Below are 14,020 nucleotides of genomic sequence, written 5' to 3' on the forward strand. Positions count from 1 at the left end.
ATGTAACATGCATGTAGTATATATGTAGTATGTATGTAGCATGCATGTAGTATGTATGTAGTATGTATGTAGTATGTATGTAGCATGCAGTATGTATGTAGCATGTATGTAGTATATATGTAGTATGTATGTAGCATGTAGTATGTATGTAGCATGCATGTAGTATTTTTTTTTTTTTTTTAACATTTAACACATTAGCCGGATGATGGGACTACTACTGTCCCATCATTGGCTAATGTGTCAATCACTGTCATGGTAGCAGGCATCGCCCGATGGGACTTGTAGTCCCATCGGACGATGCCTGCACAGACCCCCGGAGCCTGCACAGCCCCCCGGCAGGCCGGCACAGCCCCCCGGCAGGCCGGCACAGCCCCCCGGAGCCTGCACAGACCACCGGCAGGCCGGCACAGACCACCGGAGCCTGCACAGACCCCCTGGCAGGCCGGCACAGCCCCCCGAAAGGCCCGTACAGACCCCAGAGAGGCTGTACAAGGGCAGGAAAGGGTTTTTCTTATTCCGATACCGGAAGTCCCATAGACTTGAATGGGACTTCCGGTATCGGAATCGGCGATACCGATACTTTTTTTAAAGATCGGCCGATACCATCCGATACGATACTTTGAAGTATCGGACGGTATCGCTCAACTCTAGTGTTGAGCATTCCGATACAGCGAATATCGGCCGATACTCGATATTTGCAGTATCGGAATTCCGATACCGAGTACCGATATTTTTTCAATATCGGATACTGGAATCAGAAGTCCCCATAATGCAATGAGCCACTGTTGTGGCTGTGATTGGCTGCTGAAATGATGTCATCATGATGCGCGGTCTGTGCGCATCATGATGCGCGGTCTGTGCCGACTGCAGGGGGTCTGTATGGGTCTGTGCCGCCTCTCGGGGGCCTGTACGGCCTCTCGGGGGTCTAAGCGGGCCTGCCGGGGCCCTATTCGGGCCTGTACGGGCCTGCCGGGGGCCTGTGCCGACTGTCGGGGGCCAGTACGGGCCTCTCGGGGGGTCTATGCGGGCCTGCCTGGGGTTGTGTGTGTGTGTGTGTGCAGGCATCGTCCGATGGGACTACAAGTCCCATCGGGCGATGCCTGCTATAATGACAGTGATTGACACATTAGCCAATGATGGGACAGTAGTTGTCCCATCATCCGGCTAATGTGTTGAAAGTAAAAAAAAAAAACAAAAAAAAATACTACATTCATACTATATACATACTTCATATATGCTACATACATACTACATTCATACTACATATATACTACATACATACTTCATATATACTACATACATACTTCATATATACTACATTCATACTACATATATACTACATACATACTTCATATATACTACATTCATACAACATACATGCATACTACATTCATAAATACTACATACTTCATATACACTACATTCATACAACATACATACATACAACATACTTCATATATACTACATTCATACAACATACATACATACAACATTCTCACACAGCAATGCCAAAAGTGAGACTAGGGACTTTTTTTTTACAGTGGCAGAGGAATACAGTGCGGAAGGATACCTACCTCCCATCATTGTATTCCTGGGGCCTGTAGAGAGCGGTGGCATCAGCTGATGCTGCTGTACTCCACGGGAGATCGTTGTGGGACACTCGTGGATTTCTGCGGCTCAGGGAGTAAATCGCTTGTTTGTTATTTTAATATTTTTATACAGATGACACTGGCTTCAGGGAACAAAGTGACAAGTGATGGAGAGTATGTACTCTATGTTATATGTACTGTATGTTGTATGTATGTTGTATGTATGTAGTATGTATGTATGTTGTGTGAATGTAGTATATATGTAGCATGTATGTTTTTTTTACATTCAACACATTAGCCAGATGATGAGATTACTACTGTCCCATCATTGGCTAATGTGTCAATCACTGTCATTGTAGCAGGCATCGCCTGATGGGACTTGTAGTCCCATCGGACGATGCCTGCACACACACACAACCCCCGGCAGGCCCGCATAGACCCAAGGCAGGCCCTCACAGGGCCCCGGCAGGCCCACATAGACCCCCGAGAGGCCTGTACAGGCCCCGGAAGGCCCGCACAGGGCCCTGGCAGGCCCACATAGACCCTCGAGAGGCCCGTACAGGCCCTGGCAGGCCCCCATAGACCCCCGAGAGGCCCGCATAGGCCCCCGAGAGGCCCGTACAGACCCCGCCCACACACACAGACACGCACAGTGTCTGCCCATGCACCGCCCACACTCTTCACCCCTCCCGAACTGGATTTGCAAGGAAAGAAAGGGGTTTTTTTACTTCCGATATTTCTGTCCCATAGACTTGCATGGGACTTCTGGTATCGGAATCGGCGATACCCGATACTTTTTGGGTATCGATCCGATCCGATATTTCTCAGAATTGGATGGTATCGCTCACCATTAATCGTAATCCTTCTTCCACCTTTAAGCGTGAATTAACCAACTTGGTACAGGATGGTCTTAAAATGAGTATATTTAATTCAAAAATAGCCAAATGGCTGTTACCTGACCATCTGATAATTCCTATTTTTCATGGATTACCTAAAATCCACAAAAAACAATTCCCTCCTCCACTTCGTCCCATCATTTCTAGTATTGGTTCATTAAATGAAAATTTAAGTGTCTGGGTAGACACATTTTTTTCAACCTTTAACCCTTCGTATTCCAGGATATTTGAAAGATTCTTATCTGTGATCCATGCGTTTGAGAATTTTATTTGGCAGGATAATTTTAGTTTTTTCACCTGTGATGTAACCAACTTATACTCCTCGATTCCTCGTTCTCTTGCTATTCGGGCTTTGTCACATCGCATGGATAATCACAGTAATTATTCAAGTGAACTCAAATCATTCATCATCAGATCGTCCATATATCTACTAAGTCATCATTATTTTATGTTTAACAAATCATTTTTTCTTCAAATTTTGGGTTCCCCTATGGGGTTAAATTTCTCACGTTCTTTAGCCATATTATATATGGCTTGGTGGGAAGAACAGTTTCTTTTCCATGATCTTAACCCATTCTTTGATGATATTTTTTTGGTTCTGTAGATATGTGGACGATCTGATGTTCGTTTGGAAAGGTAATTCTACAGATTTGTCCCTTTTTCATTCTTATCTCAACTCCAATAATTAAACTTGTCATTCACTATCAGTGGTGCAGGTAATCAAGTTTCTTTGTTAGATTTATTGCTCACAGGTGATCCTATCATTGGTAAAGTTCACACTACCATTTTTAGAAGGGAAACTGCAGGCAATTCACTTTTACTTTCTTCTTCTTGTCATCCCCAACATACTATTCAGTCCATCCCTTATGGGGAATTCAGTAGGGCAAAACATTTATGTTCAGATAATGCCCTGTTTTTACAAGAAAGTAAGGTTATAAAACAACGTCTATTTGATCGAGGTTATAACAATTATAATGTTAGCAATGCGTTTCACAAAGTGATGAACAAACCAAGATTCACCAGTTTAAAAGAAAAATCTTCAGCTTGTGCTGATTCCATGGTGACTTTTTCAACGCCATTTAGTCCCCAATTTAATCAAATCAAAGAAATTGTGAAAAATATCTGCCCATCATAAATCAAGACACTAAATTAAGACAAATCATACATTCTGGTTGTCGTTATGTCGCTGGAAGAGGAACTAGTTTGGCAAATTATCTTTCTCCCAGTTTCTTAAAATCACCAGACAAAATTCGTACTTGGATGACTCCCACTGGATTTTACAAATGCGCTGGTTCCAGGTGCAATGTTTGCACATATGCAATAGACAAATCTAAATTAATTTTTTCATACCAAGGCTTTTCCCAACAAATTACATCTTTCATTAATTGTGACAGCCAGTTTGTCGTTTATTGCATTTGTTGCACAGAGTGTAAGATTCAGTATATCGGTTGTACTATACGCAAAATAAAAAAAAGAATAGCTGAACATATCAGAAATATAGAACAAAAAAAGCGCTTCCCATTCAGGGGCGGTAAAACATTTCGTTCATGCTCATCATAGCAATATGGATTCATTTGCCTTCTATGGTCTAGAAAAGGTTAAAACTCCTGCACGAGGTGGTGACAGAAATACGCTATTAAATATACGCCAAGCCTTTTGGATATTAAAACTAGACACTAGAGTTGAGCGATACCGCCCGATACTTCAAAATATCGGATCGGAATGGATCGGCCGATCTTTAAAAAAAGTATCGGTATCGCCGATGCCGATACCGGAAGTCCCATTCAAGTCTATGAGACTTCCAGTATCGGAATTGGAAAAACCCTTTCCTGCCCTTGTACAGCCTCTCGTGGGTCTGTACGGGCCTTCCGGGGGTCTCTGCTGGCCTGCCGGGGGTCTGTGCCGGCCTGCCGGTGGGCTGTGCGGACTGCCCGGGGTCTGTGCACCCTGTGGGGGTCTGTACCGGCCTGCTGGGGGGCTGTGCCGGCCTGCCGGGGGGCTGTGCTGATGTCCGGGGGTCTGTGCAGGCATCGTCCGATGGGACTACAAGTCCCATCGGGCGATGCCTGCTACCATGACAGTGATTGACACATTAGCCAATGATGGGACAGTAGTAGTCCCATCATCCGGCTAATGTGTTAAATGTAAAAAAAAAAAAAAAATACTACATACATACATACTACATGCATGCTACATACATACTACATGCTACATACATAGTACATATATACTACATGCATGCTACATACATGCTACATATATACTACATGCATGCTACATACATGCTACATGCTACATACGTACATACATACTACATGCTACATACATACTACATACATACTACATGCTACATACATACTACATACATACTACATATATACTACATGCATGCTACATACATACTGCATGCATGCTACATACATACTACATGCATGCTACATACATACTACATGCTACATACATACTACATACATACTACATGCATGCTACATACATACTACATGCTACATACATACTACATGCTACATACATACTACATATATACTACATGCATGCTACATACATACTACATACATACTACATGCATGCTACATGTATACTACATGCTACATATATACTACATACATACTACATACACAGCTTTTACCATAAAGTGAGACTAGGGACTTTTTTTTTTTAAGTGGCGGAGGAATGCAGTGCGGAAGGATACCTACCTTCCGTCATTGGATTCCTGCAGCCCGTAGAGAGCGGCAGCATCAGCTGATGCTGCAGTTCTCTACCCAAGATCGTCGTGGGACACACTCGTGGACTGCTTCGGATCATGGGTGAGTATTTTTGTGGTTTGTTATGTTAATATTTATTCCGTAGACGACAATAGCTTCCGGGAACAATGTGACAAGTATTGGTAAGTATGTTACTCTATGTTATATGTACTGTATGTCTATGTATGTATTGTATGAATGTATTGTATGTAGCATGCATGTAGTATGTATGTAGTATGTATGTAGTATATATGTGGTATGTATGTAGCATGTAGTATGTATGTAGCATGCATGTAGTATGTATGTAGTATGTATGTAGCATGTAGCATGCATGTAGTATATATGTGGTATGTATGTAGCATGCATGTAGTATGTATGTAGTATGTATGTAGCATGTAGCATGCATGTAGTATATATGTGGTATGTATGTAGCATGCATGTAGTATGTATGTAGTATGTATGTAGCATGTAGTATGTATGTAGCATGCATGTAGTATATATGTAGCATGTAGTATGTATGTAGCATGCATGTAGTATGTATGTAGTATATATGTGGTATGTATGTAGCATGTAGTATGTAGCATGCATGTAGTATGTGTGTAGTATATATGTGGTATGTATGTAGCATGTAGTATGTATGTAGCATGCATGTAGTATGTATGTAGTATGTATGTAGCATGTAGTATGTATGTAGCATGCATGTAGTATGTATGTAGCATGTAGTATGTATGTATCATGCATGTAGTATATATGTGGTATGTATGTAGCATGTAGTTTGTATGTAGCATGCATGTAGTATGTATGTAGTATATATGTGGTATGTATGTAGCATGTAGTATGTAGCATGCATGTAGTATGAATGTAGTATATACACTCACTGGCCACTTTATTAGGTACACCATGCTAGTAACGGGTTAGACCCCCTTTTGCCTTCAGAACTGCCTCAATTCTTCGTGGCAGAGATTCAACAAGGTGCTGGAAGCATTCCTCAGAGATTTTGGACCATATTGACATGAAGGCATCACACAGTTGGCGCAGATTTGTCGGCTGCACATCCCTGATGCGAATCTCCCGTTCCACCACATCCCAAAGATGCTCTATTGGATTGAGATCTGGTGACTGAGGAGGCCATTTGAGTACAGTGAACTCATTGTCATGTTCAAGAAACCAATCTGAGATGATTCGAGCTTTATGACATGGCGCATTATCCTACTGAAAGTAGCCATCAGATGTTGGGTACATTGTGGTCATAAAGGGATGGACATGGTCAGCAACAATACTCAGGTAGGCTGTGGCGTTGCAACGATGCTCAATTGGTACCAAGGGTCCCAAAGAGTGCCAAGAAAAAATTCCCCACACCATGACACCACCACCACCAGCCTGAACCGTTGATACAAGGCAGGATGGATCCATGCTTTCATGTTGATTACGCCAAATTCTGACCCTACCATCCGAATGTCGCAGCAGAAATCGAGACTCATCAGACCAGGCAACGTTTTTCCAATCTTTTACTGTCCAATTTCGATGAGCTTGTGCAAATTGTAGCCTCAGTTTCCTGTTCTTAGCTGAGAGGAGTGGTACCCGGTGTGGTCTTCTGCTGCTGTAGCCCATCTGCCTCAAAGTTCGACGCACTGTGCGTTCAGAGATGCTCTTCTGCCTACCTTGGTTGTAACGGGTGGCAATTTGAGTCACTGTTGCCTTTCTATCAGCTCGAACCAGTCTGCCCATTCTCCTCTGACCTCTGGCATCAACAAGGCATTTCCGGCCACAGAACTGCCGCTCACTGGATTTTTTTTCTTTTTCGGACCATTCTCTGTAAACCCTAGAGATGGTTGTGCGTGAAAATCCCAGTAGATCAGCAGTTTCTGAAATACTCAGACGAGCCCTTCTGGCACCAACAATCATGCCACGTTCAAAGGCACTCAAATCACCTTTCTTCCCCATACTGATGCTCGGTTTGAACTGCAGGAGATTGTCTTGACCATGTCTACATGCCTAAATGCACTGAGTTGCCGCCATGTGATTGGCTGATTAGAAATTAAGTCTTAACACACAGTTGGACAGGTGTACCTAATAAAGTGGCCAGTGAGTGTATGTGGTATGTATGTAGCATGTAGTATGTATGTAGCATGCATGTAGTATGTATGTAGTATGTATGTAGCATGTAGTATGTATGTAGCATGCAGGTAGCATGTAGTATGTATGTAGCATGCATGTAGTATATATGTGGTATGTATGTAGCATGTAGTATGTATGTAGCATGCATGTAGTATGTATGTAGTATGTATGTAGTATTTTTTTTTTCTTTTTTAAACATTTAACACATTAGCCGGATGATGGGACTACTACTGTCCCATCATTGGCTAATGTGTCAATCACTGTCATGGTAGCAGGCATCGCCAGATGGGACTTGTAGTCCCATCGGACGATGCTTGCACAGACCCCCGGACATCAGCACAGCCCCCCGGCAGGCCGGTACAGACCCCCACAGGGTGCACAGACCACCGGCAGGCCGGCACAGCCCCCCGGCAGGCCGGTACAGACCCCGGGCAGTCCACACAGCCCCTCGGCAGGCCGGCACAGCCCCCCGGCAGGCCGGCAGAGACCCCCGGAAGGCCCGAAATGACGGCGCATCATGATGCGCACACACCGCACATCATGATGACGTCATTTCGGCTGTCAATCAACTTTGAACTTCCGATTCCGATGCCCGATATTGAAAAAATATCGGATGTCGGTATCGGAATTCCGATACAGCAAGTATCGGCCGATACCCGATACTTGCGGTATCGGAATGCTCAACACTACTAGACACTAAATCTCCAAACAGTATGAATTTTAGGAACGATTTGTTCTATATTTATTAATGAAACTCATGTACCTATTAGTTCTTTCTAGCAAAAATAAGTTTATAGTGATCCTCATTAAGCCTTTGTGTATTTAATTTGTTATAGTAGGAAAGCATAGGATTTATCTTATACTTCATAATGTCCATCATATGTTTATCAAGCATTCTTTAGTAGTAATAATTTTAGTATGATTTTCATGTTCTTTTTTTTTGAGTACCGCCGCACAGAATGATGTCTTTATATGGTTATCATTCGGAATGTTTTTTATAGTATTTAATAATAGTTATATTTATATTATCTTTATTGGTTATTTTTATATTATTACCAGGGATTATGTATTTATTATATTCATTTATTGATTTTGAAGGGAATTATGCATTGTTTTTTCATATGCTGCTTAATTTCCAACGGCATGAATTCCATGAAAAGTTCCACCATTGATTGCTATGTGTCTATAACTTACTTTTTATGTGCTACAAACTCCATCTGATTGTCACTAATTGTATATATTGTTCGTAGGCACTCATTCACACCTCTTGCATGGAACCATTTATTCCTGCGTATTTATAAGGTGTCTTTTTTTTTTTTTATGTGCCAAAAATTCCTTTTGATTGTGACTAATTCTATATATTGTTTGTAGGCACTCATTCACACCCTTCACATGGAACCATTCATTTCTGTGCTGAAAAGCCATTTTCCATTGGAGATCATTTTGGAGTAAGCTACCTAGTTTTAGATATATCCATTTATATTATTGCAGAAAAAAAATTTTTTTCTATGTATAATTAAATTCTCCAGTTGTATAAAATTAAAAAAGTATGATCTGTCTAATATCGACTAATTATATGCTTGACTGTGATTTATTTATTTAATTTTTTTTTTTTCTTTCCTAGGGAACTTCAATCCTGGAGTGATCTGTTTCATTGCAAGGAACCACTCACTCTTCCTTTCATGTGTTGCCACTCTTTGTAATTAATTGCAAGCTTTGTGATTGGTTTGTAACCTGTATATATTTTTCTATGCATCTTGTTTTTATTTACCTATGACTAAGGGTGCCTTCGTGCACCAGAAACGCGTCAGGTGTTTTTCTGCATTTTAAATATGGCATAATAACCTAATAAAGTTTTTTCATTTATGCCGGTGTGCTGAACGAACTTTCTTCTCTTTTTTGATATCTGCTGTGCTCACCAGCGAATTCGTGCACCCATCTGTGGATTAATGAACTCAGCCCACGGTGGCTTTTCCATTTGGATGCGATGCAAGCTCCCAGTCCTCCCTCTCCTATTTAAATATACACTAGCTGAAGAGCCCGGAGTTACCTGGGCATAGTAACCAACTGTGGTTAGTTATAACAAATTATGATGATTATATTGCACATTTCACATCATATATTCAACACTACAGATTTGCAACACAAATTAAATAAAAGATTACCCAACTTTTAATGGCGATAGGTAAGGGGCTTTATTCCTCCTACACCTCATGCTCTTTGTTTTCACACAGCCTTATCCTGCACTTCACACTTCTCCTTTATGCACAGCATTTTTCTGCACAGCATTTTTCTGCAGCACAGCTTTCCTCCTTTAGGCTGGAGTCACACTAGCCTGCACAAAATACGGTCCGTAGATTACAGGCGTAATACGGATGAATGACCCTAAATAGTGCTCCGTAGGTCAACCGTAAGCAAGGTGCGGTCGCATATTTTGCGCATGTCTGCATCCATATGTAATCCGTATGGCATCCGTATGCAATCCGTATGGCAAGATTTTCTCACAGCCTTGCAAAATGGACATTTAACGGTTTTGAGGCCTGCTAACAATTTAAATCATTAGCCTGCACCCTATTTATACACTCAGAAACAGGTGGCTGCCTCCATTCTGTCCATTTGTGACCTTGCTTTCACGAGGTGTGTTGGTGTTCTTTGTGCAACATGGCAGAGGGTCTGAGATTCAATACAACTGAGCAGGTTCTCTTCAACTGGCTTTTGTCACGGCGCTTTGGGCAACCATACCCAGTGATAGTGGATCCGCGGAGGAGGAGACGCATGTGGGTCCATCCACTTTTGAGGCAACGACTCACAAGAGGTCATTTTCACAGCCTCTATTCTTCTCTGCGGGAGCATCCAGTGAAATTTTACCAATACTGTCGCATGAGAATTTCCACATTTGATCGACTCTTGGAGACAGTGCGCCCTGGGATAACCTTTCAGGACACAAGGATGCGCAAAGCTATATCTGCAGAGGAGCGACTTCTACTCACAATACGGTATGTACTACACAACCACATTCTCTATGTTCATAATGTGTGGGCTAAAGTATGTTTTTTTGCCTTCTTGGACTAAGTTTAATGCCCTCATCTTACTCCAAATATGGTTCAACTTACACAACAGAATGTTAGGTCTAATATGTACTGAATATCACTTAGTCATTGTGCAACCAAATATGTGTGTGTTATTCTATCTCAATTCCTACCAAGTTTGGTCGGCATGTAACTGATGTTTTTGGACTTTATGCATTCTAAAATTATCAATTTCTGTTGTTCTACAGCTTCTTGTCCGCTGGCCTGTCTTATGCCGCCCTCCACCATGAGTTTCTCATTGGAACATCAACCATTTCAGGCATAGTGAGGTCTACATGTACAGAAATCTGGACCAGACTCCATCAAGTGGTCATGCCTGAGCCCAGGATGGAAGACTGGTTGAGGATATCAAGGGACTTTGAGGAGGACTGCCAGTTTCCAAATTGTATTGGGGCCCTGGATGGCAAACATATCCGGGTGCGTAAGCCGCCGAACTCTGGCTCCCAATTCTTCAATTACAAACAATACTTTTCTGTTGTATTGTTGGCTCTGGTAGACCCTCAATACAAGTTTATAATTGTTGACATTGGGGCCTATGGAAGGACGGGAGACTCTAGAGTCTTCAATACTTCCATAATGGCACAGCGGCTACGCACCAACCAGTTGGATCTACCACCACCACGCCAGCTACCAGGCTCCCCTGAAGAATCAGTTCCTTATGTCCTTGTGGCAGAAGAGGCGTTTCAGTTATCGCGCAATGTCATGAGGCCATATCCCCGACGCAACCTTGACCACAGGCGCAGAATTTTTAACTTGCACCTATCACGTGCTAGGCGACTGGTGGAGTGTTCCTTTGGGATTCTTTGTGCCAAATGGTGGGTAGTCCAGTCTGCCATTCAGTTGAGTGAACAAAATGTGAATGAAGTTGTGAAAGCCTGTGTGGTTCTGCATAACTTCACCAGGATACATGATTGTTCCTCCTCTGCTGGTGTTGTGCGTAGGCCAGACAATGTGCGCAGGGTGAGACCACCTATGAACCCTCAACGTAGACCGCTCTCTGGCCTCAAAGTGCGTGATATTTTCACTAATTACTTTATCTCACCTGAGGGGGCAAATTCTTGGCAAGAGCATGCTGTGTCTATGTTATAATTTGTTTCTTTAAGTGTGTCTAAATATATATTACTCAACCCCTTATGATTCTATGACTGTTTCATTGCATTGGTTAGTGTATGTTAGTATATTGACAGGGTTTTTTAGAAATCACACAGAGATGTTAACTATAGTAGACAAATTTTTAGTTTTGCCTTTTTTTTTTGTTTCTTAAAGGCAAACATAATATTGCCATATGAACATTTTGGCAATGGGCAAAATTGCCCTTTTTGCCTTCTTAAACTTTTTTGAAAAGTAACATTATATAATATAACCCAAAAAAACATTAGGCAATAGCAACGTTGCTGCATGAGAATATTTAAATACAAAGGAAAAAAATAGGTGAGCTCCATCAACAAAATTAATGCTAAAAGATAACACTCACATTTCTTCAGAAAATCATAGAAATATTCCACCATGACAGGCAAGGCTACCTCACGGCTTTCACACAGATATTACCTGTCTGTAGAACAGAGAATATTTAACCATGCTATACTGGAAAGGATGAAAAAACAAAACCGACTTGTTAAAACATAGAGAGAGCGTGATATTCTGAAGGCTGGTCGCCTTGATTTGTTATTATAGATTGCTAGCAAAAGTGATTACTTCACTAAGGCCAGCACGCCTTTCCTAGGCATTAGCAAGTGAGTAGTGTATTTTCATCCTTTGACTTTACAGTATAGCGCGTTTAAATATTCTCTTTTGTACACACATGTAATATCTGTCTGAAAGGCGTGAGGTAGCCTTGCCTGTCATGATGGATTCTTAATATGATTGGAAAACATTGTTAAAAAATTAGAAAGTTAAATTTTGTAACAAAGTTTGGTGATGGAGAACACCTGTTTTTTTCCTTTGTATTTGGAGCACCAGTGAAACCGCACTGGACATCTACCGCCATCAGACTTATAAATCCTCATAGGTTGGGGAAGGGGAACATGGTAGAGCAGCCTGTGGGTGCTGCTGGACACTGTGGCCAACATCGCCCTGTGTGGGGCCATACTGTTGCCCATGATGTGGGAATTGTCCTGCCTCCTGGGACTGTTGGGGATACTGGCCAGAGTAATGATGGGGAGGGGCATCTTGTTGGCTGTGGTAGGCACGTGGCTCATACCCAACAAGATAGCCATATCGTCCCCAACCAGGTTGGGAGCAGCCTCCAACACTGGGTGGGTACAAGTGGCCATATTGGTGGGGTTGGCTAGAGGCTGACATTTGTGGCTGCTGAATAGAAGGTTGGGTAGTGGGAGGAAGGGGGTGAGGTGTAGGCCCACGTATTAGAGGATGTTTGGACCCTGCTTGAGCAAGCATCTGTGTGGATGGTCTCATGCGCATTAGATTTCTGGGGGAAAGCTGCCACCTCTCCAGATATTCGAAAAGCTCATATGGGGTATTGGGAGGGGTGCTTGCATCAAGCAAGATCTGAAAACATCCCCTAATACGGAGCCTGGGTAAGGGCACGGAGATAAAGGGTGAGGCTACATGAGTAGGCCTCCTCCCCATCATCTGTAGTTACTCTTGATAAATAATTTAGCACCCCTGTGTCCACATTGGTCCTGCTTTCTTGAACAGTGACCTGGCGCCTTCTTCGTGTTTGCCGGGTTGTAACAGCAGCCTGTGGGGATCCCCTGATATGGCCAGTTGGGCTGCTGCTCAAGTTGCCCGGCTCTTCCAGGATGGGTGATGGGGCAGCAGCAGACCGTCCTGGTGGTGTTGTGTGTTGGGCAGCCAATGGGTTCTCCTGTGATGCCTCATCTTCTGCCATCCTTCTTGTAGGGGGAGAAGATGGGCCAGCCACCTCATCCCCTACAGGATCAATTATGGGCTCTGTCTCTGAGGCCGTTCCTCGATCCGTAAGGTTGGATTGAGTTCTGTTATGAAATAGAACAGAGGCAAAAATACATCAGTATTTTTGGCCCTGTAAAGTATTTGTGTAATATGGTGTGAGGTATCTACTTACGGTCTCAGATCCAGAATTGGGGCGAGGAAGGAGAGCCGGTCGTAATAAATATATTTCCTTTCGACGTATCCCGCATCCCCACTCCTGGACCGCTGCTGGCGTTCCCGGCGGTATTGGTCCCGGATGCTTCGCCAGCGTTTCATTACATCTTCCACTGCAATGTGACAGGAAATATTGTCAAATTCACAAATTTGATAGGTCACATTTGCTACCAGTAGTCTAGGCATGGGGCCTTCTGGGGTGTGCTTTCTACTCATGGTGGCATATCTAATTGGGCAGATACACAGGGTCTCTTTAGCTACACTTAATAATTGGTTTGCCTAGGAGGATGAGGAGCTTGTGGCCTAACCCCAAATTATGGCTATGTGAATCCACGTGTCACATCCAAATCTAACGGCCTCATGAGGCAAAAAGTACATGCACAGGAAGGGGGGGTGCTGATTCTATATTCCTTTTTTGTTGTGCGCTAAGGTTACTCATGTTTTGCCTTGTACTTACGAATTTTATGCTGCTCCTCACG

At 42.8% G+C, this 14,020-nt stretch overlaps 1 long non-coding RNA gene across 1 annotated transcript in view; it reads left to right on the top strand.

The window, feature by feature from the left end:
• LOC141051821 (uncharacterized) overlaps positions 1 to 9,231 on the top strand; it is a 33,960-nt gene extending 24,729 nt beyond the window's left edge. Inside the window, exon 3 of the long non-coding RNA XR_012220702.1 lies at positions 8,990 to 9,231. This is a non-coding gene — a long non-coding RNA (uncharacterized lncRNA). The remainder of the gene's footprint in view (positions 1 to 8,989) is intronic.
• Positions 9,232 to 14,020: the final 4,789 nt, after the last annotated feature.

Source organism: Dendrobates tinctorius, unplaced genomic scaffold, assembly GCF_039654945.1.
Source record: "Dendrobates tinctorius isolate UK_male_01 unplaced genomic scaffold, ASM3965494v1 ptg000158l, whole genome shotgun sequence".
NCBI lineage: Eukaryota > Metazoa > Chordata > Amphibia > Anura > Dendrobatidae > Dendrobates > Dendrobates tinctorius.